The sequence below is a fragment of the Grus americana genome, chromosome 4 (genome assembly GCF_028858705.1).
Source record: "Grus americana isolate bGruAme1 chromosome 4, bGruAme1.mat, whole genome shotgun sequence".
In the NCBI taxonomy this organism is placed as follows: domain Eukaryota; kingdom Metazoa; phylum Chordata; class Aves; order Gruiformes; family Gruidae; genus Grus; species Grus americana.
Genome location: NC_072855.1, coordinates 38,015,441 through 38,040,790, shown reverse-complemented (window position 1 = coordinate 38,040,790; position 25,350 = coordinate 38,015,441).

Genomic DNA, 25,350 nt, shown 5'->3' with positions numbered 1-25,350 from the left:
TTAATATTAACAAATTTAATTATCTCCTCCCAAAATAGAATAATAGAATAATTAAAAAAAGAAAATAATAGCATACCAATTATGATTGGAAACAAAGGAGCACCACTGGGCCTGTAGGCAGCTGTAATATAAATTATAAATGTACTTCTATAATTAAGGATTGGTCATGAGGTTACAGTTACTGGTCAGGTGGAAAACATGCTCCTTTCACACATAGGGGAAATGGTTAGATGAATGCAATGCTTATGCATGACCTACCACACAGCTTTCTCACTGCCTGCTGCAACCACTGACAACTTGGAAGGACTAATGATGCACTAGGAAGGACAAAACATCATCTTATTCTGTTTCTTCTTGTCTTCTCTGACAAAATTTATATGTATTTCTGCAGACATTTTCCAGAATGCAATAAGAATATTTAGTCTACAGTTTTAAAATCACCAAAGCTTACATTAAAATAAAAATAAAGGGAAAAGGGAGTGAGGGGCACAAAAAGGAAGTGTAGAAATACTTTTCGCAGAGTAGCAGAGAAATACCTAGAGTAGAAGAGACAGATTGGGAAACAGACACAAGTCTGGCATGTGTTAGAGAAGACCCCAAATGTATTGCCATCGGTTTGATAGGTCTTGTTTGTTGAAACATACCTAGCAGCTTAGCATATCTAACAGCATTCATATTTAAGTGGAATTACTTGCCTGAGTGCATAAGAACCTGGTTTTAGTTGCATAAATGAGTAGAAGAATTTTGAATTCTTTTCAAACCTGGGCTTTTCTGTTTGTAAAAATGCATTTAGTAATTATCAGTGACTCAGACCTTATGAATAATAACCACTTCAGTTCAATGAAACCATTAACTATGCTCTTAAATTTGAAACAGTTTCATGGATTTGAATACTGCTATACTTTGCCTTAAGCTTTAAACTTTTGTTAAGTTAAGCCACAGGAGTACAAAATCCTTTGGATTAAAGGCAAATAAGCAAACAACAATTGTTTTTAAAATTATTTTTCCATCTTATACAAATTTCTTATTTTAAGTGCAATACTTCAACTCTGAAAAAAGTCACTCTCCTTAAAATCAAATTCACTTTCTACAGTACTGAAACTGAGAATTGGTGGCATTTCACAGGAAGATGCATTTGTTGCTTTTTCTCAGTTCACTTTCTTTCGACAGGTTTTTGGTGTAGTTTCTTGGCATATTTTCACTTGCAGTACACTGTACCAAATAAACAGGGGGTTGTGGTAGAGAGATCATCAGTAGACTCCCACTAGAATTGTGCAGGGACATATGCTCTTCAGCATATTAAGAAATTATCTAGGGAAGGAAGTGAATTGCGAAGTAAGTTTGCTGATGCTGATAAGTTACTCTAGGTAGTGAAAATGAAACCTCACTGAAATACTGCAGAGCATCTCATGCTATTGAGTGGCCAAGCAGAAATCCAAAGTTGATAAATGATGAGCGTGTGGAAGAAACTGAGCCCCCAATTTGATATGCGCAGAATCATAGAATTGCTCAGGTTGGAAGGGACCTTGGGAGACATGTAGTTCAACATCCTGCTCAGAGCAAGGTCAGTGAAACATTGACTATTAGTGAAAGCATTTCTATTGAAAGTACATTTCAACTCGGTATGCATGGTGCCTAAATTCCTGTCAGGTCTAACATGTTAAAGTATCTAACCAGCTGTAATATCTGTAACTTAAGATTCATAAAAACGGAAAAGCTGACCAGGAGCTTCAATATGCACAAAGTGCAACTTCACTCACTGCTTCTCCTTTCACCAGATATATTGTAGTGTCCAGCATCTTCAATGCTATCTATGCCAATCAATGCCATTGATAATCAGTTGTATTAAAAATATAAAAATGAAGGTCACATCAGTCTGTATATGAAAATAAGTGAGTGATGTATGTCAAGTGAAACAAATACTTCAAAATGTGGACTAAATGTTGCTTGGCAACAGAATGCTTGGCTAATGGTGGAATGTCTATGAGACTTACGCAGTTGGTAAAACAGTGCTACTTAAAAGCAGGAGGGAAAACATGGCAGTAACAGTAATTAACATCTCAATAATTATTATTTAAAAATCCCATACCCATCTGTTGTAACTGAAAAAACCAATAATTGTGAAAATACATCAGCCTTAAATCACAGTCTATTTTCATTAAGATAGCAGCTGCATTCAGGGCAAGCATTAAGGTGGATATTACAAGAATTTTCTTTTCTTTTAGGTTTTAGATTCATTTCATAATTGAGTTTACAAAAATAACTCAACCCACAGATATTTGCTCTATTCAGGTGCCATACAGATAACTTATTTCTTATCAAATGATCTAAAGATAAGAAAAGTGTGAATAAATCACATATTTTCTGTCCAGCATTTTACATAAGATACATTTTTAGAGTACACACCCACACATTACATTTGATTTCCAGGCAGAGACTGGAAATCAGGTCCTTTTTAAGGCCTTAAGCTGTTGGAATATTTGCATTAATCTGGGAAGGTGCTGGATCACCCATAACTAGAATGAAAAATGGGCAAAGTTCTGTTACAGGTCCAAATCCAGAAGAAAACATTGTTAATGGACAGTTTAATTAATTTTAAATTGACTTAGCTCATAGAGCAGAAAGACTTCAGTACACATTTTTGTAAGACATTTTATCTACCTTGCCTTCTAGAATTTAAGATAAAATTCTAGCCCTAGGGCACTGGGGTAGCTGCCTGTGTAGAACTGCTAAAATTAGAATAGTTCTCCTAAAATGTATAATCTAGATTCATCTCCATAATAGCGAGTTTGTGTATTTCTAGCTGCCTGTCTTGAAATAACTAAATATGATCAAATTTAATAAGCTAAGAACATTCTGAACAATCTCCCTCTTTAAAGTATATTAATTTGGGCTAAAAAAATTAAAAGTTGTTTTTGAAATGAGATTGTGTGTGACTTTAGAGTAATGCTTTTCTATGGAGCCGTAAAATATATCAAAGATAATGTGTTCCTATAGGTGGTAAAAATATGCTTTGTATACCATCATATAAATTTCAGGGGGGGTTATACCTCTACACTGTCACTGTTCGTGGAGTAATGGTTGGTATCAGAAGTTATGTCTTTGAGTTTATATAAGGAAATTTGTTTTGCACTTCGTAATGTTCCATCAATTTTTCTTCATACTTGTTTTGTGTATGTCTTAATTAGGCAGAAAAAAACCATTTAAATGCATTTCTGGAGAACTTAGTAATTCCGGGCTGAAATGGAAAAGCCATTCTTACCTAATGCTACATCATAAACTCTTCTAGAGTGATACTTACCTTAGGTAAAGTATTGCAATACCTAGACACAGCAAGATCACTAAAACCTGAAATTTTTATTTCAACTCTGAACTTCCTTCCTATTATAGGTTTATACTGGCAGTGTTCAGTATTACTTTGATGTATTGTAGGTATTTTTGATGCTTCAGTTGTTAAGTGACCATATGTAAGTGCATGTATATACAGCAGAACTATCCAGTCACAGATTACACACATCAGTCACTCCAATAGCTTCACTTCCAACATCAGTAGGGAGATGAAATCATCACAGGGAAAAGCAATAATCTGAGGTTACAGCAAATGTTTTGCTCTAAATACAGAAGTTTCTTGTCACATACACTACCCTCTTCTTTCATAGCAGGAGGAATATTTTGCCTAGGTGTGTTACCCTCCTTCCTTGGGTCATTTTTCACACATTTCTAGACCTGCACAAAGAGCATCTGCCAGCAAGATATATATAGCTTGAAAGTATAATGCACACAAAGATATCTATGATTTAACAAGCTACTAGACTAAATACTGATATGCATTCTGGTATGATAAGACACCCAGAGTCTGGGCTGGCTGGGCAGGCACCAGCCTGGAGGGGAAGGGCCAGATTCCACTGTCCCTGAAACAGATCCTTTTTCACTGACTCCTGTTTTATCCTTCAGGATTTTATACCATTTCATGCTGGTGTTCTTCCTCTTGAAACCCTGAGCTACTAATGATCCAGTCCCAACAATCCTACTCTGTCTGCAATTTTACCTTTCTTATCTTGCATACCTCTACTCTTCAGACTTCCTCTCCACTTAGCAGTTTTCTCAGAGGTCTGAGCCAAGGTTATGAAGCTGAGCCATATCCGGTCTAGGTCTTTACAGGCAGCTGCACCCTGTGGAGAGTGAGGAGGTGGTTACAGAAGGGATCACAGAGACGGGTACAGGTGCAATTCGGTTCATGACCAAAGACAGCAGCAAAAGTGGGCCTGACCTCAAAAAGCTGTTAAAACTGCACAGCTTTCCAAAGCCCGCTGACTCTGCTTTTATACCCTCCAAATCCTCAAAACAATCAACGCTAACAGCACTGCCCACCTTGGTGTCATCTACCCCTGCACACACACTGAATCTCTTTCAAACGCGAGGAAACACCTTGCCCACAGGCCCAAACTCTAGGTTTCAACATAGTTGATCTCTTATTGGATTCTATTATTTCTGTTTCAAGTACTGCCATGTGCACTACAGTACCAGAGATTAAAGTCTGTATGGGAAAACATGGTTTCACTTCTTTCCCTTCAGAGAAGAGAAAGAGAAATACTTCTGTTCTCTACCCTCCATATGGCAAAGAAACATAGTTTGGAAGTAATGAGATCTTTCATCCTTTCACCTCTAGGAACAAATGGATATTCTTTTTCTTTTGGCAGAGATCTCAGGCTTCCCTGAGATGACTAGGTATCTGGAGTTGCTGCAAGCAGCATAAACACATCATTGCATTTCTGATTAAAAATCTAGCTAGTGAAGGTCCAGCAGTTTATTATCTCCTATATAGTTCTATAGTGCCCACCCTTGAAAACTTACGAAAGCTTGACCACAAGGAGTTTAGCAGAGGGGAGGTAAGTGGATTACATTCCCCAAAATACAGAGTTTAAAACAATCACGTTAATTCCATCAGGTAATTTCATGCTGATTCACTGTAGCCAATACAGGTGAAAAATGAATGCTATGTCCCAGATGCCTGTCTGCATTTGACAGTCAAAATGCAGTCCAGAGACTGAGGGAACTTTGTGCAGCTATTGTGTAGTTAAATTATCTTCATTAGATAGGAAGCAATTTTGCTTGTTTGCAGGAGTATCTAAGATCACAAATGAACTACAACAGACCAATTGTCCTTCCATACCTTATCCTTTCCCAGTTTTAGCAAATGCCAGACACTTTAGACAAAGACAATTGTACAGACAGTACTTTCCCAGAGGAAGACAGCAACTTTAGTTCATGTGTTTAGCTCTTCTTATAGGCAATCAAATAATTATTGTATTACACTTTATTTTATGTCCATCCAATTAGGCTTGGTTTGGACATGAATAAGTGTTTATTGACTAAATCAATAGTCTTAGCCATGTTACAGTGCACATAAAATAGTTACAAGAATAAAATCATTTGTTACATTAACCACTTGCAAAGAATGGTCAGGCTAAGCTTTGAACTAACATTGCCTCATTAGGTTATATTCAGATTAAGAAGTAGATGGGAACAAAAGGAAGTAATTTTTTTAAAAATTAGTCTTCCATTTCCTTTCCACACTTTAGATTAATTAGAATTTACCACTAAAAGAGCCAGACAGTACAATTAAGTTTTACAGCAACCATATTAAAGTTTTTAAAAATTGAACTTCGACTTCCCCTTAAATCCCAGGGGTACTTACAATTAAATTAGGCTTTGTCATCTGAAATAACAGAATGAGATACATAATATGCCACACGCTCTCTGGTACAGGAACCCAGCTAATCAAGAGAGTGACCTAGCATATTGCTATTTTCAAAATACAGCAGCAGTCCAGCACTACTCATATATATGGAAACACCTCTCTATAGACAATGTATGCATGTAAAAGTTATTTCATGTTCCTTCTCCCTGACTTCTGCACTGACCTACAGCAGAATGAACAATGTATGACAAATAAGTCATGGAATGGAGTTCGCCTCTTGTCCCCTTCCAGTTGTGGCATGTCCATGAAATTCCAAGTGGCATGTCCAAGTTCCTTCCACAGGTATTAGGTGCTATGTAGAATGTGAATAATATCCCTCCTCTGATTTTCTATTCTAAACTCATTGCTAAAATCCTGCATTGCATTTTTAGTTGACGTCTCTTCTCTTCATGAGCAAAAGTGTAGACTATCACTGTGTTTCACAGACAATATCGAAATTAATACCTTGTTAACAGAATTATTTTAGAAACTTGGTAAGTGGTATGGCTTGGCTATTTTTCTGAGTCTTTTGGTTAAATGCTGGGTCATTGACCAGATGAGATAAGTCTATTTGCTTGCCTCTGCTTTATACATAGTGGGCTATAATCTCTCTGAAATACATTCATAAGGGTGCTGGAGTATATCCTGGCCTCTACAGCAGAAAATTAGTTACAGGAAAGGATCAAGCCAAAATGATGAGCCCAAGGCAGCCAACAGGAAGCACTCTAAGTTCACATCAAATCCTACTCCCCTCTGGGAATTAGGTGACTTCACCTGGTGGTAGAAATCTTTTTGTTTTCCTTCATAAAGAAAGAAAGAAATGTAAGATACTTCTTTCAAAATAATACCAGAAAAAGATTGTGGGGATAGTGCAGCCTCAAACCACGTACATTGTTTCCAAAGGTGAAAGCTAGGGCTGCTTCTTTGCCTGATAAGATATTTCACGCCTCTCAGGAGAGTAATCTACCTTTCAGGCTAAATTATTTAGAAGTAGAGAGGTTTGAGATGAATACTGTCCTGTTATTCAATTAATGTTCTATTGATTAAGCTATTCAGTTAATATTAACTTAGGCATGTGAATGAGAATTGGGTATGATATACCTGTGCTGACCTGCTCATCACAAGTGAGTCTGAAGTATGACTCAGTATGGCCAGAAATAAAATTTTGAGCTTCTGGACAAATGTACAGACATTGCACAGTGACTTCTGCAGTGAATTCTACAAACCTGAAACAAAGCAACAGTTCTGGATTTGAATAAATTAAAGAGGACTTAGGAAAGACAATCTGCATCTTGAACAATCTCCAATAAAACAGTCAGGTATTGTAAGTGCTATTTACTCAGGATTTAAACATTTACATCCTGATCTGGTTGGTTAGTTGTTGGTTTGTGGACTGAGGTTTTTCTGGGGGGAGTGTTGTTTGTTTATTTGTTCTTTTCTGAGTCACTACCCTGTATTCTTGTGACATTAGGCATGGGATGTCTCTAGCAAATCACTTCCAAACTTTTAGCACTATACAATTGCACATGTCCAGTCCTCATGTCCTCAACCCCCACTCAGCTGCCTTTCTAGGCACTTTTCTTTAATCTCCAGGTTATCAGAAGATAAGCACTCAAATCCTGCATCCTTTGAACATCAGTTGGCTATGCATGCTTCAGAAACAACTATTTCTTGAAGTTGCTTCTGCTGCTAATGCAAAATAAATAATACCAGGGCACAGCAAAGGTAAAGTTATTTGCCTAAGACCTGTTAATGTAAATTTCCCAAAAAGTCCCCACGAAAGGACATTTGCTTGCAATTGGGATGCTAAATATTTTCAAGACAGAATGTTGCAAAGAACGTTTTCCAGTGCTCACAGTGGATGAGTGAAATGATAGCCAAACACAGCAGAGATTCAGTGTGTTTGGTTCCTCACAATGGCATTATAGTCCAGATAGGTGCAGATACCCGGTTGTCATATATGGAGAATTAGAGAGAGATTATACTGCGGTGTTACATATTTGTCGACTTCCATAATTTTGAGCACAAACAGTTTGACCTAGGCAGCTCTCATTCTAACGCAACATCAGGAGAAAGTACTGATAATTGGTATTAAAATTTAAAGAAAAAATGTATTGCAATTTCTCCTTTGACAAGAAAAATATAGAATATGTGCATCTTTGTTTTAATTCATTTTAGAATGAATGATGACACTTCATAGCTTATGGATTTTTTTTTAAAGTTAATATCTGTCACCCCTGAAATTATATTTATCTTATGGCATCTGGCACGTCTCTCATGTTTTGCAGTAGCTGTTTTCATTTCTGTAGTCTCTACGATGGATGGCAATATATGATCAGCAATACAGCACCTTCAAAAGAACCATAAACAGGCACTTAGGAACTCAATGAAAGATTATACCATTTTCTGGTGGACAGAGTGCTTAACTCCATTAGTGTCATAGGTTGATTAAATCATCCTACCTCACATTTCAAATGCACTGCAACCAATTAAGTCAGCCCCTCGTAGCTCAATACATCTTTACATTTCTGTGGTCATAAAGATGTTGTGAAAAAATTTTTGAGATAGCCTGTGAAATGACTGCTTGTGCTATAGCTATGCCTAACACAGTTTTGTGGAAGTAAATGTGATTAAAACATCTCTAGTCAGGTGGGGTTTGTATAGAAAATAACTGTGAAATAAGTTTTAATTGTACACTTCAGAGGGTTTTTCCTAACTACAGCAGGAAAGTAAAGGACTATGTGAACCAACCAACTGGAACAGAGAAAGAAATAAGCTACATTCATTTTCAGTCAGGTCCCTATTGTGGCAACATCTCCTTGTAACTTTAATATTTCACCTGAATGATAATATCACCAAGAAGACACTGAAAAGGATGAATTTGATCCCTAGTGTAACATCCATCTCGATCCACCTACCCAGCACATTTCAGAAGCATTTCTGATTATTCGGTTGTTCAGTTTATTTCCACATTTCTAACACCACACAGATGCTACAGTAGTATCAGAGAAATTACCAAATGTTTTCAGCAGTATCTTCAGGATTCATCACATGCTTACACTGAATGTTATTTATCACAGGTTCCTGACTGAAATAAAAAAGCAGGTCACATCTGTACACACCAGACAGCAAAGATAGAAAATTCAGCACTAAGAAATGTTAAGTTTTCTGGAAAAAAAATTTTTTACATTCAGTACTTGAATTTTTATGTATGTGGGCTAGAAATGTTTAGTCTCCCCACTGTCTCTCATCTCTTGCCATTTTGCAAGCATCAATAAAGGATCAACTTCTAAGACGTATCAGGACACTGTACCTATCCTGCTCAAAACAGAAATAGAATGAATCCTTTGTCATTCCCAGACTCACTTGCATTTTGTTATCCACCATGATTCCACTAGTTTTTGAGATCTTCCCAGTAGGATCACTGGAATATAATGTGTGCAGGCTTTTCATTCACAAAGTTCTTTAATCTTACTTTGATGGAAACTGGGTGTTGTGTTGGTTAAAATGCCATTGCTTGATTCACATAAATGTGTTTGCTACACCTTTGCTTTTTGTAAGTAAAAGTTTGATACATGCCAAGTGTACTGCATCTGGCTGGGATGGAGTTTGTTTTCTTCATAGCAGTCCATATGGTGCTTTTTATTTTAAATTTGTGACTGTAACAGCATTGATAATACCCCAATGTCTTAGCTATTGCTGCACAGCGTTCACACAGCATCAAGGCCACCTCTGTTTCTCACTCTGCTCCCATAGCAAGTAGGCTGGCGGTGGGGAAAAGGTTGGGAGGGGACACAGCTGGGAGACCTGAGCTGAATCGACCAAAGAGATATCCCATGCTATATGACGTCTCACCCAGCAATAAAATGGAGTGAGCGAGCTGCTGACTGGGGTCAAACCCACCTTAATCTTTGCATAGCACTGTATTGCAGAGATGTTTAGTAGGAAGATCTTATCCTTGGATTACATTATACCCTACCCAAAACTCTGAAATTCTCAATTATGTAGTGGTAGACATATCATTTTATGCATTAAGAGCAGAAATGAAAAGGACAAGAAAATATAGAGGAAGGTGAAATACGCGTGGATTAGATACCTAATACTATCGAAGTGAAATCCTACCATCCTTAAAGTGAATGACAACATTCAAATGGAGTTGAATGAAGCCGCTATTTCAGCTATGAAATCTCCCATCATTCCTATAATTCTATTCAAATATTATTAGAAGCAGACAATAGGGGGGAAACCTGTGTACTGATGCTAATTCCTGTGTCCTGAAAGAACAAGAACAAGAAATTCTCGCAGTTTCCAAGGTGCATAGTAGCCTTGGCAATATCAGTAATATGATATTGCCTGGTGCATAAGAGGACACATAAAAGTATCTCGTCAAAGTATCGGTAGTCAAAGCAGAACTAGCATCAAAAAAAGGACCTTTTCATGTTGTATTTAAGTAGTATTGGGTAAGTAGTGTATAAGGAGGTCTTGATGGCAGCTGAGAATGCTGGAAAGTATTTTCTTTGGTTGTAGAGGTAGAGCTTTATTCAGCCTGCCCATTTCCCCCATGATTTTTCTGGTTTTATAACTGGAGGTGCACAAATTAATGTGCTGCAAAGGTAGTGATGGTTTCAGGGCAAGACTTCTTTAGTTTATTATTTATAGTTTGCACTGTGGGCCAGGAGAGAGAAGGAAAGAGAGAACTTGCATACCAAAATCAATACAAATAATAATAGCCTCTTACAAGAGAAGCCTCAGGGGCTGAATATCTCTGGGTTCCTTTTTTTACATAAATGATCTCGGTGGATTATTGTTTCAATGTTTTGTGCTGTCAGTCACAGCCAGCTACCAGCTCTCTTTTTGTCCCATGGAAATCTTCTCACTTCTATGTGCCAAAATAAAACAAAATTACATAGCAGCAGGTAGCTCATGATGGCTTCCCCAAATGTCTTCAGCAGAACAGTATTACAGCAGAAGCAGTAATCCATGCTGTTCATAGGCTCCTTTTCAGACACACACCCTGTCGGTCAATGCTGAAGTGGCCAAATGTGTTCCTACATTGTATCTGAACTTTCTCATTCCAGAGCAACTTGAAGCTGTGGCTCAATTATTTGCCTTGTTTTATTTTCACTTATTTTTAGCAAGCAAAACACACTGAAAACCAAAAAATATTCATTTGGGCCACAGGAACATTCATATTTGATAACATTACTGTCAGTTTAATAGGAATGTGCATTAGGATTCTGCAAGATTCTGAATACCTTGATATTAGGTAAACCAAAGACATTCAGATATCTATGTATATTTTATGTGTGCCTATATTTTTCCACAGACCTTTTTTTTTTTTTTTGCCTGAGCAACCCACTTACTTCTGTTACTCTACTTACTATTGTACTATGTATAGAGGAGAAATGGCAATTTTTCATAATTCTTTTGGCATCATCATAATAGGTTTTTTTCTTATTAGTCATCCTTATTTATCTACATAAATATTCAGTGAAAATGCATTCAAATTATTTTTAAATGTTTATAATTTTTATAATTGTATAATTATATGCAGAGGGCACAAAATCTTGCATAAAATAAATTATATCTTTTTTTAAAAAATAGATTACCATAATCCTGTTTACTGAATTACGTCATGCTTATAGAGAACATATTACAGTCTCTGCATTTTTGCATTTTTACATTACTATTTTCCTGAAACAATAACATTTTGCAACCAGAAGCATATTTTCATTGAGTTCCTTTCGATTTTTTTGTTCCTTTTCATACTCAGATAATTTAGGAACATAGGAGGGAAATTAATTAAGATGTCTGCATTTTCTGGATCTTAGAAAGAAGCTGAGCAGTTGGCATTTTGACTCATTTTTGACAAGTAAAAAGTTGTTTTCTCTCCAGGGATCTTTTCATGCTAACTATTCAGCTTATTGCAGAAGTTGTGGGTCATATGCAACAGCGGCAGTCTTACAAACCTACCTCAAAAGAAAATGGATGGAAAAGTAGAGGTTTTGACCAAAAGACAGTGAAAAAAAATAGTCTTACTGTATCACCCACCTGTGCGTACTCACACAGCATTATTTCTTTAAGACCACATCAGCTGGAGAAATGGAGGAGTTTACTGCCAGAAGCTACACATGAAACTCAGAAGTAGCGAACGGACCAGAATATCAAAGACATTTTGGTACTTGTGCCTAGATCCTCAAAGCTATATTAATGCCTAACTTTCATTGCAAGCAGTACCTTAAAAACAAAACCAAAAGTCTTAAAGTAACAGAGGTCCTGAATGTGTTTCAAGCACAAAGGGTAGGAAAACAAGAGTTCTAGCCCTTAATGTTGCAATATTTAAAGAACATATTTTCCTTTCTTCCTCACTTAGTTCTAGGAAAATAAAAAAAAAAGAACCTTCTTATCATTGTTATGCGACAGACTGTGTGCCGATTGATGGTCACATTCAGTGTCTGCTTTGGCAGAAGTGCACATGACTTTTGGGACACACAATACTTTTTCTGTCTATGTTATTATTATAGCTAATTATGCACAATCTATTTTTCCTTGCTATTACATTTACTGAAAACTTTTTCTCATGCAGCCTACTCCATGCAACATTTAGGAGCCTCGTCAGACTTTCTATATTGTTTATACTAGTGACAGTTACTGATGTTGTCACAAACCTTTTTCTGCAGCACAGTTTATAGTTATATATTATGTCAAATTATTGGTACTTATGTATTTCTTTGCATTTATGAGAAATCCAGTTTGTCATGCTCTTTACAGTATTTTGGAATCATCATAGAATCATTTAGGTTGGAAAAGACCTTTAAGATCATCAAGCCCAACTGATAACCTAACACTGCCACATCCACCACTAAACCATGTCCCTAAGTACCACATCTACACATCTTTTAAATATCTCCAGGGATGTTGACTCAATCACTTCCCTGGGCAGCCTGTTGCAGCGCTTGACAAGTTGTATGTATACACCAGAAAAAGTTAAATGCTGTTTTTCTCTGTCTTAATGGTAATTTTAAAAGCAGGAAAAATAGCACTAATTATCACAGAGATGTTTTCAACCAAGCTAAAACTAATGATGGTTACTGCAACTTCACTGAAGTATGAGCTAATTGCCTTTCTTTTCATTTAAAGACCCTAGTTACATCTTTACCACAATAAATACAGAATTTTTTCAGCACATTTTTTTAATCTTTAAACAAAAAGTGATACTAATTTACGTTATTCCAAGATCAGAACACAAAATGCCAAAACCTTTTTTGTTACAGTTATATTGCTATTAAAATTTTTGTACTTTTACCAGTAAGTTAGCATAACTATGTCTTCTCATCTTTTCATCTTATTTTCTAAACCTGTAACACTTCAGGCTTGTCAGATGGGAACTTAGGGGTGAGATGATAGCCACGAGAACAGAACCACACCACTTACTGAGAAGTCCCTTCCAAGCAGGATGGTATAGTTGAAGTGCAGTTTCTAATTTATCACTTGCATACACATACACACGTATGATCTGTACAGAAACACACCAGTCAAGGCTCTATGTTCGGCACCATGGACTTGGAGGATATCTGCAGATGCATCTCGGCCCACCCAGAGCTGCTGCTTTCATTACTTATTGATCCCAACTTAGATGGTTGGCTTGAGTGCCAATGGCTTTGTTGGTCGTCTCACCCCAAGACAGTTCCTTTGATGTTTCCCATGTTTAAAGCAGATCAGCTGTTGTCACCTAGGTTAATATCACCTGCTGACTTCCTGCTCAAAGGCATTACAGGAACGTAGTTGTCAAAAGTTCATCTGTCCTTTGTTTTTTCCCTGTGTATAACTAAACCAATAAAAATGAACAGATGTGGTTGGACAATCCTCCTCCATAACCACTCTATTTGGTTTGTTTTCCCAGTGCACACCAGAATCACCTAATCAGTGAAGAGGTGGGCAGATGTAGTCAAGATATCACATACCTGGCAGAAATTTTATCTGGAGTTTGCCCTGTGGAAAGGTTTTTGCCAAATTAGGGAACAACCTGAATAGTTTGAATTTATAAAACTATTGGCATTGAAATGTGACATGTTTGCTGATAATTTCTGTTGAAATTTCTTTTTGTTTTAATTGTATGTGTCCCAATCTGCACCTTTCAAAATCATATATTTACTGAAATGTCGGGATATAGACCAGTTGATATTTTATATGCCTACAAAAGAAATAGTTTTAACAAAGCATCATGGTTTACCAACTCTAAATCTCAATATTTTGCAATATAGCTGAGTATGGCACAGCCTTCCTCTCTGGTGGCTGGATGACATGTTCCTATGACTTCAGAGTGAGCATATTTTAAAGTAAAGCAGGGTGCAAAATAATTTTTCTGTTTCTTGAAGACTTTAAGATTTATGTATTCCCATTTTTGTCAGAGGCAAATAAACAGAACAACTGGAACACTTTATTTAAAGTCACTTAAAACCTCTAGGAGAGAACTAGCTGCATGAGGTTACTAACTTTTTTAGTGCAGTTTGCACATGAATGGAACTGAAGGTGGCAACTGTCTCCTCACTCCCCACTTTTTCCTGGTATCTAAGAGATACTGAGCTCCTTACCACTAATAAAGTGAGTAGCATTCTTATTTGGTCAATACTATCTATTTAGAAAAGTAAATAAATATTAAACAAACAGCCTCCATTAAGTTGTGCCGCTTAACTAGCCTGCCTGCATGTTTTCCTCCTGCCTCACTCTCTCTCCTACTTTTACTCAGTGGGTTATTTCAGATAAGATTATAAACCCTTACAGAAAATGTCTTCATTTCCACAAAACACCTAATACAATAAATCGCTAATCCTAACTGCAGTTGTTTATTATTATTTATAAATAATACAACAGTTTTAAGCTGATACCTTCAGGTCAACCAAGGGCAGCTTAGCACTCTATCTGTATATAGTATCTCTTTATTTTCACTCATTTTTAATCTTTAAAACAGGTCTTATAGCATATGGGAGTAAAGGTAAACAAGGAGAAAGAGTGAGTAAGGAAAGAAGCCTCACCTGAGCTATCCTAAGTTGACATTTATTATGTTAGTTACCTGTGATTACAGACAACTGCCCCTTCCAGTTCAGTGTTACTATATTTTCTATCATGAATGTAAAATTCTAACTTATTATTAGTTAGAACTTATTATTACTTATTAGTATTTTGGTCCTGTGTGCTGGAGAAAGTACTCTGTACCTCAGAGGTGATAGTGTGTGGCCCTAAACATGGGTCAGATTCACACTTCCATGTTGTGGCGTACAAGAACTTTATACCTTTCACTTTTTTTTTTAAAAAAACAAAAAACACCATCCCCCTAAACATTTTTTCTTCAAGACTTCCTCAAGACTGTCCCATAAGTTCTCTATTGTCTCATAATTTTCACTTTCATATTAAAATTTTCTCTCCCAACTTTAGAAATGCTACTTAAAAAGTACATAAACAAGGAAAACCTTTGTCTAATCATCATCTGGGTGATTTAATATAAAAAATGGGTGAGAAATGTAAAAAAAAAATTAAATTGAAACTGAATAAGTAATACGATGCACTCTTCTGAGCAAAGTAGAAAGAAAACAGAACCCTTAGAAATATGGCTGTAAGGTAGAATGATTGGATGTCTCTCCATAAGAACATTCCAATAAACTTGCCATTTTTTGAATTGCAGATGATTAACTTCATATAAAAATCTTTGTTTTCTCAGTTACTCTAAGTGTCAATAGTATCCATATCTAATTTAAGCCTGTCTGTAAAGTTACACATTGAATTCTTTCAGAATGATAAAATGTCACTTATCGTGACATTGGAAGGCTGCTAACAAAGAAACTGTATAGTGGTTCTTTCTAATGCAGCCCTCAACCTTTGTGTGTTGCTAAATTCAGAGGAAGACGAATTCTAGAAGCAGGCACCGGGATTTGCAGCTCTTAAACAAAAACCCCAACCAACCAACAAAAACCAAAAAACCACACCCAGCAAAATCAGCCATTCAAACAGTTCTTTAGATTTCTATACAGTCTGTGTGCTCAGCCTTGCAAAGTTTGAAGTTCAGCCATGCTTCTGTTAAAAAGCTGCAGACATGCTATTGACAATTGCGTTTTTTTAAACCCCTACCAAGACTTCATCAACACACTTTTCTATCCTGTGTAATGTCTTCAACTTAGAGATAAACGACAATAATGAACTACTTTGTTTCCTGAGTGCATTTTTTCCTGTACTGTTATACCAAGTACATCGCTAAATAAGAAAAAATAAGAAGTGCTATTCTTATTAGAGCATCAAGTAAATCACATAACGCATTTTTTTAGGATAAAAATTCAAACTCAGTCATTTGTTGTAAAAATCTTGTAATTTATTAGTTATCTCGTGATCATTTCTAAACAATTGGGATCTACAGTATTTCTTTCCATTTTAATTCAGAATATAATACTAAGCGTGCAAACCATTCTAATACATCACATTTAGCACAATCTTTACAGTTTATTAAGCCCCAGTCTTAAGAGTAACAATCTTCTTTTGCTAACTGTCATTTATAAGTATTATATTTCTGATCCCTAGCCTTCTGCCACTCCAGTTACAGCAGGCAATATTTAGGTGTGTATAGCTTTTATTGAGAATGAAACCATTACGAAGTTTAAAAAAAAATGCTCAGGCATAATGAGCAGAGTTACACTTACCCGTAATAAAGACAATTTTAATTAAAAGAAAACAGCACATTAAAAAAAAAGAATAAATCATTAGAATGCAGTGGATATCATACCTAAAAAGGCAAAATAATAATCCAGTGGAGTTAATTTTCACTATTTGTAACCATTTACCTTGAAGACAGGATACCTGTGTTTCAAATGAAGCTAGAATATTATACACAACCATCTTTGGTTGTTCTTTGTTGTGTCCCCTCAAGCTCTATCATCATAAAGTCTTCTGCTCCCTCTTTCAAAAATACCAGTGCTAATGAAGGAAAGTAGAGTTTTGCCCAGGAAGCAGAGAGCTGGGCTAATGAACTGATACACTAGCTCATGTCCACAAGTCCTCTATGAGATCAGAAGCAATAGTTATGCAGCTTAAACATGTAACCTATTCTCAGAGAAAATCCCCATTTTCCTCAAGCTCACCTGCTTTCCCAACAACAACATTTTCTCACCAAAACTTAAATTATATCACCAGTGATTACAAAAATCTTTTCCTTTACTTTGTTTAAGAAGAAACTTTATAAACAAATACAAAAAATTATAAAAAAAAAACCCAAGTGGATTTAAACAGGGACATTAGAATGACTGTTGGATGAGTATTCAGCATGAATATTGAATATTCAAATGACAAAAACCTAGTGACAAGAATATGCTAAAACATTTTTTTTAAACTATTGTTTCTGAAAAACTTCTTTCTTGATGAAATGGGAAACAAGAGAATAACAAAATAAAAAAGTTTAAAAAAATTCTGGCTGTAAATACTACAACTCTGTAGTTACCTGTGTGCAGTAAATCTGCTAAATCTCAACCATGTCCATGTACAGTATCTGAAATAATTACAAAGGCAAATCATGTCTTTATCACTGTCTGAAATGACAAGAGTCCAAAATGCAACTGATACACCTATAACTACAGTTTGTCAGATATGCTTTCAAATGAGATAGTGACCTCATAGATACACTGAATTTATACTTGGTATGTCCATATTAAGTGAAAACAAAACATGCAATAAGTTGCATTCGGTGCTAACTAGATAGCAAACATGAAACTAGGAGATTTTGAGCATCACTGCAGACAGAACTAGACAACTAAGGAAAAAAGAGGGAGATTGAACTGTTCCAGAATTTGAACCCTCTGTAATTCATACAGCAACAAATCCAACATGTGAACATTTTCACAGAAAAAAAAACCCAAAGAAGAAAAAAACAAAAACACCAACCAGAGAGGCAGCAGAGCAAATACCCTACCAATTATTTTTATCCTCAGCTTTCAGATGTTATCATGTACCAGTATCACACGTGTTAGTTGTCTTCCTCACTTTCTCTGCAGTGCTGCATTTCCTTCCTATTCCCCCAGACCTAATCTTCTTTCATTTTTTACTCTTGTTATTGTTCTCAAATACTTATTTTGTATAATTCATTAAAAAGTTAATTTTGTCTGCTCTCTGTAATAAAAATACTTACAATTTACTTCCTTATTAAAATACCTCCTTTTCCTTCACAAATTAATGATGCACCATTAATATACTTGAAGTAGATGAATAACAAAACCTTATCCATTATGCCAGCCTTAATTTTATTATTTTTAAAATTGTAGTTATTTGTAAAGTTACATTGTTCAGGCAAAATGATGGTAGGAGCAGGAAAGCTTGAATACAGGCAGGGAAGAACTTTGGAAGAATGGTTGGTTAAAGTGCTCTCATAGAAGGTAATGATGACTCCCAAAAATTTCCCCATGAGATAAGAAGTTAAACCCATCTCAGATTTTTCAAATTACAACTGTTCAAGCTCTTGCACTCAGTTCTATGAGCTAATGAATACAGTACTTACAGATACGGTGATTGGTTGAGAAAAACAAAGGTTTCCCACAACGTTTATGCAGCTTCCTTCCATCATTCATCTGCTAATTTTCAGATTATGTCTCAACTGAGCACTTGCATACAACTGAAATGCAAAATATATCAAACAATTTTTACTAATTAATTCTGAAGACAATAAGTGTCCAGATATTGGGAATTGATATTTTAAAAAATAGTTTCCCTTTTTAAGTAATCTTTACTACTAGAGGTTAAGATTTAGAGTTCTAAATATCTGGGAACAAGTTTAGACAAGTGTAAGGGAACCAGAGTGTCTAAGTTACTTTGATAATAATAATGACTTAGTGGACAAATCATATTCTGAACTGGGACAGGAAAGAGTTTCTTGTGGTCTCAATTTTTCCATACATGTCTTCTAGCAATATCACACATTTCTACCTGTGGCAAGAAGAGTTACAATTACATTTCACTGAGGAGCTGCAGTTCAAGAAAGATTTTCTATCTGAGGCAAAAAGTATCTCAAAGCATTAAAAAAATTTTTGGACTAAGACTAATTATTTTGTATTCACAAAAAGAAATTTAATTTTTACCCGAAATTGAACAGGTGTTTTGTTTTAGAGTCACTAAAAGAATTTAACAATAACTATGCGACACAGACATACTATATGGATTTGTTTGTTAATGTCATAATGCAGGTAGGGTATGAAGTAAGAATCAGACGTGACTACGGCCGAAGCTCTGGCTACAGTCGGGAAAAAACCTCAGCTGTAAAGAAAGGAAGGTGGAGACCGTATGAGGACGGACAGCCTTCATCTGTGGCAAGGGCAAGTATCAGTACCTGTATCTTGTGCAAGTTCAGCTTTCATTTTGCTCGTTTCACATGATGAATCTTCTCATAAAGAGAAATCACTAAGACTGCCTTTTCTCAGCTGTTTTTAGTTTATCTAGACTTACTAGATATTTTAGTATATTTTTTCCTTGATAAAATATGTTCCAAGGAGAAAGTACTTAATCTTTGCTTTAAGCATTTAAAACAATAAAGAAAACATTAAAACATACACATTTTCACATAATAAATCTCTAGCTTGTGAAACTCTGTAAGATATCCTAAAAGCCAAGGATCGTAACAGGCCAGTAGTTCAATTTGGGTAAGTCATAAGCATCTAACTTTTTAACCAGCTATTTATATGTAAAAGAATTTTATCCAATTGTATCCATCACCAAAAGATGACAAGCTCTAAAGTAAAAGACAGCAGCTACTTGTTCAGGATAACAGTGTACGAGATTTTTGAAGGAAAAAAGAAAAAAAAAGGGAGACAAATGAAAGCAAACAATCAAATTTGCTTATAAACCACACTAATGAGCATAATATAAAATTGTATTAGACAAATCAAATATAGACTAAAAATATGTCATTTTTCAAATGTAACATTAATCAGAATTTTATGGGTAGAACTTCCAATTTTTATTAAATGTTTCAAGTACTCTTGCAGAAAGAGGTCATCTTGATTTCAGCTGGATAATCAAGCAGAAATCATCTTTAAGACTTCTCTTATCCTAATGGCGCACAAGCATAGTAACTCAGAAGGGTTATTTTCTCATTGAATGTGTTCCATTTCTTGAAAAATTGTTCTTTTACTCGTTTCCCTTTTGTTTTCTTACATTCTATAAGCATCGGTTTATATTTCCTCCAATCAGTTTCTAGTTTGCAGAACAAAAGCTGTTGCCAATACTAGACTCTTCTATCCATTGTGCCATTTCTGCCTATTACTTAGATGAGCAAAATGAAGATAAATTGTCCCCATCTCAGGATGGCTTAAGATGTAAGAAATTATCTTCTTCTTATTGGGAACTTAGCTTCCAATCATTTATTATTAATAAAATTCTGTAAACATTCTACAAATTATACATGTGTTCAATAAACCTTTACAGGTATTTTAGGAGATGAGGTGAACTTTCCTTTATGAGTGTAAAACTGTAGGAGATTAGTTGCAGCCTGTATTGGCAAAGGTAGCATAGGAGCCAGGGAGGGCAAAGTGATCTAGCTTGGAGCACTGATAAAGGATGATTTTTGAATGGTGTTTTTACTAAAAAGTTAGTGCATTAAAAGTTTACAGCAAGCAAGATTGCTTACCGTATCAGGACACTGTATATCCTTAATACAGTCATGGAGGCTACTTGAAGGGCACTTTCAGTGCATGGACCTGTATACATAATACAGCTTTTTATTGTTGACAACGTCTAGAGCCCTGTGAGTATTTTTACAGTACATTATTTTTTAGAACCAATAAATTACTCATCTGAACTATCCAAGTATAAACATGATGACGTTTTGTCAGGCTTGACTATTATACTATTACAATGAATTATGGATTTTAGTGGTTATCTGCTTTTGATGTGGTGCAATAAATCATGATCATTTATGATTGGTTCTGAACTTCATATCGGTTTTTCATATAGTCTGTCCTGCATTTGTAAGGTTCCTCAGAGTTATACTTTTAAAGACGTCAGACAATTTCAAGATAGCATTAGACCAATTTAAAATTCTTTGAAAAGCATAGACAAGATAAATAAGAAATTTCAACACATTTGCAGACCTCCTTTCTATTCCATACACAATTTAAAAAACCCCACAAATAAACATTGAACTCAAATTTTTTGTTGAAGGACAGGAGACAGATTTTAAAAAAAATAATAATTAAAACAACCTTGGTGTATATACTCTAGCTACACAGAGTAAATTGGAAGCTATTGGCAGATGATTCATCTAACAGCAGCCTCCAGGTTTAAAAAAAAAAAAAAAAAAAAACGACAAGACATCTTTAGGCCATATGCGAGTGTAGCTATACTCTGTATCACAAACATATCCCAAAGGAAAAAAAAAAAATCTTCTCTTAATCTCACCTTCTTTATGTCCAGTCTGTCATCTTTTCCTGCGTCCTCTGTATTATCCAGAAGTGGCATCACTGGATTAGGAGTTGAGCCAGTCCCCCAGTGGAACTAAGATTTTACCCTAATTCTCTTTTATCCTGATTAATTATTCTCCTGTTCTATTATCTACCTCTGAATTTCTACTTTTTTTTTTTTTCCCCTCCTGACCTTTTACATTACTTCTGTTTGGCAGGACATATCTTTCTTTGCTTGCATTTCTTCCTTTTTTGTCTACCTTCTCCTGTATTACACTGTTTTTTGTTATTTATTACTACTGGGACTAGGCCCTTCCTTCTCCATAAGACTGGAGTTAGATTCAAGGGATTCACCTGGTCACTACATTCGATGAAAGAAGACTTTTTTTATATTATTCTAACAGTTAAATATTCATAATAAAAAGTGCTAAATAACATTTTTTTAAGAACTAAAATAAGAGATTTTTTTTTCCTCTCCCTGGATTGAGCACATTCTTGTATGTATTTGAAGTTATGTAGGACACATACGACACAGAAGGAGTGACTTCTTTCCCTTAGGGAAGCATTTGTGCAGGCACAAAAGAAAGTTGTCTCCTTGTCTGGCATCTCAGAATTTGTGAGAAAAGTCACCTTTTTTTCAGCAGCAGGAGTATCCACCTCAGGTGTTTTGATGCCCTTCTTTTCAGAGAGCACTGGGTGACTCAGTCACCATGACAGTCTTGTTGCACACATCTGCGTTCGACATAGCTAAATGCATTGAATGCAGATTAGAAGTTTCTCAGTTACAGTTTATCCCTGCCTTACTTCTACTGTACATTAGCATAAGCTATACATGGAAACATACTACCTAACAGTTCTGCAAAGCAGAAGGTTCCCTTCTTTCCTAACTCAGTGAATAAGCCTCTTTCCCGTTTCCTTAATATGATTGCCCTAATAATCAGAGATAGGTTTTACACTCCAGAGAATGTGTAGGTTGTAGAAATGCCTGGATCCTATACCAAAGGGAGAGGAGGGAAATAGAATTCTTCTAAACCTAATACACATACTGCGTTTGGGTTTTTTTCCCTACTACTAAGATTGGTTAGAAAATTCTATGTTAGTATTCTTTTGAATTTTTAGTCAGACTGTGATTTAAAGTAGCATTTCATGCCTTTTGTCTCACAGTAACAAAATTACAGAACTGCAGTTTTCACCTCTCTTTAGTCCTGCTATCCTACAGTCATTCACTAACCCTTCAGAAAGAGGGGCTTAGTTTATTAAAGAATCTTGGGAAAAATCCTCTTTAAACAAAACATTGCATTAAAGTTCACCTCAAGGATCCAACTAGGTCAGAAATAGATGTTAAACAGCAAATGCCTATTCTCCTTAGTTACACACTAACCCTTATTCATTAATATTCTATCATTACAAGAGCAACGCACCTCTGCTTTGTCTCTTACCTTAACTTGCCTTACCTTTGTAAGCTAGTAACACTGCTTGACCACTGCCTCCCCTGAAACCAAGCAAAGGACCACTCTTACAAACAAGGAGAAGAATAGCACCAGTACTGCTGTGTACCATTCTCAGCTGGGAGTTAGAGACAGCACGAGGAGAATAAGCATTTGCAGAACTGACACTCAATTTAGCTGCAGCATTGCAACTTAAGAGTCTATTTTATACCTGGAACCTGTTTCCTAGGAGGATCAAGCACAGGAAAAGTACTAGCACAGTTAAGCACATTCTCCATTCTAACTCATCCCACTGCTGAACGCTTCGCACAAAACCACCAAGAAAACAAAACATACTGAAAGGAAAACCCATCCAAGCAGCCCCCAGTCTCAGCAGAAAGCCAGTCAATATGACCATTACCTCCAACCTGCAACTGATGCTCTACTGCACTGTTTGTTAAGCTAAACCACCTGGCTGCAGGCAATAATCTCTCCTGGGAGATAGCTGAGGCTGTGAGCTTCTGCTTCCTAGTGAGCCTGGCGTTTGCCCCTTCCCAGCTGGAACATGAGTCTCACCAGAGACCCAGCTGCTGTATGTCAGACCTAGGCTAAGAAGCCACGGCACTCAGTGGGAGTGGATGAGTCTACTGTAATTATTGGCAAGCTATTTGACCTCTCACCTGTGTAGGCTTGAAGTCTGTTAGTGGTTCAACACCCCTTGGTTCAAGCCTGAGGAATGTAATGTTTCTTTTAAAGCGGTAAGAGCCTGAACAGTTATTCAGGAGTTTGGTTGTGGTTTAGGTTATTCTACAGTATTTTCTCATACAGAGTCTGCAAAATCTTATTTTACTATGGGTTCCTTTCTTTAATTGATAGCCCTTCACAGTGTTTCCTTAATATGACTCAACTCTGTCTCTAGTTATTTTAAGTCTCCAGGATTTAACTCTGCATTGTCAGGCAGCTATATCAAGTAGATGATTAGAAACGTATGTGATATTTATAAAGCATAATAAGCCCTTTTTTTTTTCTCTTCATGATGCCATCAGATTTATTGCCATTTCTTGTAGTGAACTGATGGATTTGCAAAGAATTCACAAAAATCTGAAGCTAGAAAGGTACTTGGACTCCAAATTTAATTTAAAATAATCCTGTAAAAGAGTTTACAGTGCCCTTGTTTCTTCATCCAAATACAATAAACACTGCAACAATTTCCCCAAAGTAGCACTCAAACCTGTGACTTGCTTTGGCTCATGATTTTATTAGATTAAATATTTAAAGCTGACAATAAGCTACTGTCAGTAATTCCTTAGAAAGCTGAGATTTTATATTATGGTTTGTATTACCAGGACCTCTGATTCCCAACCTGAGCCTTCCTGATGTGTATTGCCAAATACACAGCATCTGTACCTCTAACAGCCTCCAACAAACATTACCATCAAAAATTGCTTGCAGCTTACATCTGAGATCCAGTGTGGGTTAAGAAAAGAGCTGAAAGAGATTTTTTAGCATTCTGTTGGCACTTGCAAAATATAACACATCTAAATCATGGTATTCCCTTTGGAAGAAAACATGTAGATTATTTCACAGTTTTCAGCGGCTATTGCAATACCTCAAATCAGAGTTTAGAACTAGAAGAGCTCATGGCCATGGGCATCCTGACTTCACGCAGTGCTAAAAGATGTTTACTACCACCTAAATAAATACAGATAATGAGATTTGTATAATACGTAACTTTTGTATGCTGCTCTGAATTTTGTTCTTGTTTGCTAGCAGTTAGCCTAAAGAATGCGAGTGTGCCAAATCTACTTCATCTCCAGCTGCTGGATGCTTTTACCAGTTTATCTTTTTCTCTATCTGACTGGAAATTAAAAAAAAAGAAAAAAAATCAACATCTTAATCCCATATGAAGGCACAGAACACATCATGATGATTACACAGTTATGGTACACATGGAAACAAATGAAATAACCCATGACTAAATGAATTACTGGGTCAACATATCTTAAGGCCAGTAGGGGCCCTCTACGGCACTACAGACTCACATTAACAGCCTGGGCCAAGATTTTAGCTCCTTTATGTGCCTGCAAAATGGATGCATGTGGGAAAGGGTGGTTTTCCTCCCCTTAAGAAAGAACTGCTCTTTTTTTTGGAAAAATGTCAAAACCTGAAAGCACACCTAAGCAGAGAAACATGAGCCAGAGCGGCAGCAGCCTTGCCTGCTAAGGATCTATTAGATGTCAATTTAAGTCTGTAACGTATGGCCAGTTCTTCAATGGGCCCTGCTGATTTCAGGATGTGTATACATTCCCAATTGTGCCTGATGTGGAAGCTTAATTTTTTTCAGACTTCTGCCTGAAGACAAGCTCATTTAGTGTGTGGTAAAAAGATTATATCAAACACACTCTGGAAATATGAGGTGAAAAATATGCAATATGCTATAGATAATAAAATCTACTATTTTGTCTTGCTTTTATACCTATATATATATATGGCAAAATTTTATATATTTTATATATTACATAGGCATATGCATACGTATAAAAGGTTAATAACTGAAAAAACTCTAAATAATATTCCAGAACTGTAGCTATAATAAAAAATTGTTATTAAAACTCTATTAAGAGTCAAAAGAAGTTTGCAAACTCAAAGACATTGCAGTAGAAGTTAAGCTCAATTGTCAAAGTAATCACAGCCATGAGTTTCCTGGCAAAGTCTTTCCAACTCTCTAGTCAACACCTGCCACTATTCAGACAAACAG